General features: G+C 33.6%; 1 non-coding gene across 1 annotated transcript; it reads left to right on the plus strand.

Moving 5' to 3' along the window:
* Nucleotides 1-989: 989 nt before the first annotated feature.
* On the plus strand, nt 990-1,062 carry Trnam-cau (transfer RNA methionine (anticodon CAU)). Its single transcript has one exon. It is a non-coding gene; the product is annotated as a tRNA-Met (tRNA).
* Nucleotides 1,063-5,847: the final 4,785 nt, after the last annotated feature.

Below are 5,847 nucleotides of genomic sequence, written 5' to 3' on the forward strand. Positions count from 1 at the left end.
TAGCCACAAGGTGCCTGAAGGAGACATGACTACTAAATGTAAAGTTTCCAGGATGAGATACTGTAACAGAAGAGGATAATGGGTAAATGATGATATATGAACAAAATTCAATATTATTTCATTGATGTGACAAATGTTCTTTACTATTAGAAAATATTAATAAAAGGAGAATCTGGGTGGGAGGTCTATAGGATATATTTGTATAAATGTTGTGTAAATCTAAAACTTACTTGATAAAATAATAAGTTAATGCCTGAAATTGCATCGGTTATTCTATTAAGTTCTTAGAGTTAATTATGTCATCTGTTCTATGGCAACATTTTTCTTTTATGTTTCCTGCTATTTGCCTTTTTCTTGAATGTTAAATATTGGATCCTCTTTTCATTTCTTTTATTATTATCTTAAATAAGGCAAATTTTCTGTAGTTATTTGAAAGTAATTGGTGCTGTGAATGGTCACAGTTGAATTTGTGGGAAAGCAGAAGTTTATGCCAGTTTGTAATTAATTTTCTCATGACAAGTTTGTGAGAGAATTTGTTTAGCCTTTATTTCTCCACAGGGAATTTCAGCTTCTAAGGCTGCTCATAATTCCAAGATCTCTTCTACCCATTGTGGTGGAAAAACTGCATCCTTTTATGATGGCTTACCTATGTTTTTCCTCTATCAGCTACACTTTTCATTTTATTACTTAGAGTCAAATGGGCTCTCAGAGTTATTCTGTGCACCAAGACCTAGTAGTGCACACCTGTTAATTTACTTTCAAATTAATGCAATTGCAATAACTATCCCATTGGATTTTAAAAAACAATTTAACCTTCATCTTCCACAACTTAATAGCAATAAATAAAACAATCAAATAACCAATTAAAATAGGGAAAGGACCTAACAAGATATCTTTCCTAAGAATAAAAATGGCCAATGGTTATATGAAAGGATGTTCTGCATCACTAATCATCAGGGCAATTCAAATCAAAGGTATAATGAGGGGTTGGGGATATGACTCAGTTGGTAGAGTACTTGCCTCATAAGCACAAGGCCCTGGGTTCAATTCCCAGCACTGCCAAAAAAAAAAAAAAAAAACAAAGCTATCACGAGATATCATCTCACACCTGTTAAGATGTTTGATGGTTTATGTGTCAATTTGATTGGGTTAAGGGATGCCTAGTTAGCTGATTAAACAGTATTTCTTGCTATGTGTGTGTGATAGTATTTCCCAGCTTAACTTTTGAAACAGTAGACTGATCCAACCTCAGTAATGTGAGCAGTCATTATCAATCTATTTAGAGCTGGGATAGAACAAAACAAGAAATATGAGTTCTCTGTCTTGTTCTCTCCTTGAGTTGGGACATACATCTTTACCTGTTTTCAGTTATTGGAACATCTTCTGATTTGGGGGTCTTCAGACTCCAGGACTTATACCACTGGGAACCTTCATTTTCACATCAAGTAACTCTGGCTTCTAGACCTTCAAACTCGACTAAGTTTCTGCACTGGTTTCCTGGATTTATAACCTGGAGACACCCTAGAGTAGAATTTCTTCTCCTTCATTATCACATGAGCCATTTTCCATAACAAATCTATCTACCTTCCTACCTATCTGTCCACCTTCCTACCTATCCATCCATCCATTCTATTAGTTATGTTTTTCTGGAGAACCCTAACTAATAAGATAGCGATTACCAAAGAGAAGAGCTAACAAGTGTTGGTGGGAATGTTGAGAAAAGGGAAATTGTGTTTCCTGTTGATGGGAATGTACATCATTACAGCCACTTTGGAAAACAGAGTGGAGGGTCCTCAAAAAATTAGAAATAGGGGTGCTAGGATTGTGGCTCAGTGGTAGAGCATGCTTTGTATGTGTGAGGCATTGGGTTTGATTCTCAGTCCCACATATAAATAAAATGAATAAAAAAGACCATCAACATCTAATAAATTTTTTAAAAACATTCAAAATAGAACTGCCATATTATCCTGGAGTCCCAGTTCTGGATATATATCCAAAGGAGATAAAGTCATTATCTCAAAGAGATGTCTATATCCCATGTTGAAGTGTCATTTATGATAACATGAAGGACTATAGAATAATATGCCAAGTTAAAAATCCAGACATACATGCCTGTAATCCCTGTGACTCCTGAGGCTGAGGCAGGTTCAACTGTGCAACTTAGTGAGGCCCTAAGCAACTTAGCAAGACCCTATCTCAAAATAAAATGAAAAGAACTGGGGATGTGGCTTGTTAGTTAAGTTCCTGTGGATTCAATCCCTGGTACAAAACAAACAAACCAAAACAAAAAATAGACACATGAAGACAAATATTGTATGATCACATTGTAACGAAGAAAGAATTGGCTTTCAACAAATCGTACTGGAACAACTGTAAATCCATGTTCAAGCAAAAAAAATCTGGATGAAGATCTTATGTCTTTCTCAAAAATTAAGTCAAAATAGACCATAAACCTAAATGTAAAATGAAAAACTGTCAAAATTCTAGAAGATATCATAAGATATGTGACCTTTGATTTGCCAGTGAGTTTTTGATATAACAACATGAGTATAATCCATTAAAGAAGACAATGGTATGTTGATGTATATTAAAATTAAAACTTTAATGTAAAATATGAAGAGAATGAAAAGATATAGACTGTGACAGCATATCAGTGAAATATATCCTATAAAGGAATTACATCCAAAATATACAAAACCCTTAAACTAAACAATATGAAAAAGAAATGACCCAGTTAAAAAATAGGCAAGAGATCTGAACATACACTATCAAAAAATATTGTGCAGCAAGTAAGTATATGAAATGATTGTCAATATCATATGTCATTAGGGAATTACAAATTGAAACGACAGTAAGAAACTAATAGACATGTTTTAGAATAGCAAGTATCCAAACACTAAATACTGATGATAGGGATGAAGAGCAATCAAAACTCATATATAGCTGGAGGAAACGTATAATGGTACAGTCACTTGGGAAGATAATTTGGTAGTTTCCTATAATTCTAAAAACAGTCCTGTGATACAATCCAGTAAGGCCACTCCTATATGTTTATTTACGTTGAAAACTTAACATCCACACAAAAACCTGTGCTTGAATATTTATGGCAGTTTTATTTGTAATATGCAAATACTAAAAGCAACATGTCCTACCATAGGTTAATAGGTAGAAAAACAGTGGTACACCTATACAATGGAATAGTATTCAGTACTAAAACGAAATGAGCTATTAAACCACAGAAGCGTATGGATGAATATTCAATGTGTATGAGTGAAAGAAGCAATTCTGAAAATGTTCTAATGCTTTATGATTCCAAGTATATGACATTTTGAAAAAGGCAATATCACAAGAAGAGTAAAAAGATCAGTGGTTGCCAGGGGATTGAGGAGATAATAATGGTTGAGTAGGTGAAGTACTCAAGGGAATTTTTAAGGAGGTGAAACTATTATCTGATGCTGCATTGCTGGACATTTATTTGTGTAATTGTCAAAAATCATAGTATTTTACAACAAAAAAGTGAATTAATGTAAAAATATCACTTCATTAAGTAGCAAATGTATCACACTAATGTGAGATGTTAACTGGAAACTACAGACAATGGTATACAGGACTCTATACTGTCTGTTCATTTATCATATAAAAATTGAATACTTAACAAGTATTTAAAAGAAAAACCACGAGTTTACCAAGGTTACCAGGCTTATAGTTCTTCTCTATATGATGGAGAAATGGTGCCTTTATTTTATGACCATCATGTTCACAAAATCATGATAGCAGCGTTGAAATAGAAAGGAAAATTTGTGACATTTTTGAGGAAATTAATAAAGGGATTTCCAAGGTGTCAAGTATCTTGGAGACCAAGAATAGATAGCTTGATTGCATTATTTTTTTGTCCAATTTAGAAGGCAATGTTTAAATTTTTCTGAATGTGGGATGTTATATATATGAGCATAATAGTGGTAGGACAGATTGTCAGTTTCACTTCCACTGCTATTTGTATCATTTTCTCTGACCTCAAGTTTTTTCTGCAAAATGAATCTGTTGGTTTGATCTTTAGAAGCCCTTCTTACCCTAATATTCCTGGTTCTAAAATTAATCGTTAACTTGACACTTTGTTTTCTGTAAAGGGAAATAATTTCTGCTGTCCTAGGAAAGCACTTAGAAAACAAGAGGGACCATTACATAATTGTGGCTAAAGTTATTTACTCAAGACTCCATGGCAACATGAATATACCAAATTAAATTGTTGACATAAAAACTTTACAAGGAACTTGACTAATTAGGACACTGAATTAATATTTATTTTGAAGTTGCTTTAGGTTTTAAGAAAAATTAAAGGAAAAACTCAGAATTTTATTTAATATTGGGAACATTAAAATAGGTATATTGCATTTTATTTTTAGTCCAAAACATGTTATCTCCATCTCCACCTAAAATTCTGGGTAATATGAAAAAAATGTCTATCAGGTGCTCTTAAAATTAAAAAAGAAAATCTTAGAACTTTTGATATTTAAACATATTCACTTGACTCAATATAGCAAAAGCTCATACTAACAAAATTTTTAGCATCTAAAGTTAAAGGAACAGACCTTATATGCAATACATTACTCCTTACAACTTGAAATTTTCTGGATTTAAAAACAGCTAACATTTATATCACCATCTGAATAATTTTGCTGACCTCTAAGGAGGTATTCTTGACATGAATTTTGTTTGGATCTTTTTATTCCAATTTGATGTTAAAACCCATTAGAAAAGCTCAGACACATATCTTCTGTATTATGTGCCAGTATATGTTCAAGTGCAAAATAATGTATATTTGGGATTGCTTATTTTAATGACATATATTTTGTATTTACTTGTACTATGTGAATTTGATATGTACATGTTATTGAGTGTTTACTCTCTATACTCAGTCTTTTAAAATAAATTCATAAATGGGCATCTCAGAATGAAGAATGATTTATACTATCTCCTAATTTCATGTTCTCAAATTGATTTCTGCCAATCACTTTTGATACCTGCATTCATGAAAGCAAAAAAAAAAATAGAATTGGAAACTGGATTCACCATCTAATGAAATGCAGAAAATTTTAACATACTACTGCTTGACCTTGACTATGATCATGTGGGAGATTTTTCTGATAGAGAAAGGAACTCTGTAATTCCATTATCTTGTGATTTAATTCTGCTGTGATAAGGAGGAATTGCTAAACACTATCAAATTCTGCCTATGTTATGTTGGAGACTGCTCATCTCCTGGGAGAGACTGGATACCGGTTTAAGCTAATTTCTTCAGTTAGTAGGAACATGGCATTAATTGTTCATGAAGCTAAGGTTGTAGGTTTCCTTTAGCTAACATTTATTGGTTGTCATGAGAAGTGAAAAAGGAACCTGTTCCAGATACAACTGAACTCTTGACCCTCTATGCCAGCTTTCTTTTGGACATGTGGGGGAACTCAATAAAAATATGTATGTCTTTTGTTTTAGCTATTTCGCTGCGTGTCTTAAGTGACCCAACCAGCACCAACTGTAAAGGAGGAAAGGATTATTTGAGGGCTCATGATTTTTCAGAGTCCATAGAATACCAGGTCCATTTCTTGGGACTCAAGGTGAGGCTGAACATCAAGGTGGGAGAGGGTGGTGGAGGGAAGCAGTTCACATCATGTTTATCAGGACACAGAGAGACTCCACTCTCCAGTTACAAATATATACCCCATAGCCATGCCTCAATTCCCACCTCCTGCAGCCACACCCTACCACTTCAATTAATTCCATCTGGGACTAATTCACTGATTGGGGTGAGGACTGTTACAATCCAATAATTTCTCCTCTGAAACTTCTTGC

This window comes from Sciurus carolinensis, chromosome X (assembly GCF_902686445.1).
Source record: "Sciurus carolinensis chromosome X, mSciCar1.2, whole genome shotgun sequence".
NCBI classification, from domain to species: Eukaryota; Metazoa; Chordata; class Mammalia; order Rodentia; family Sciuridae; genus Sciurus; species Sciurus carolinensis.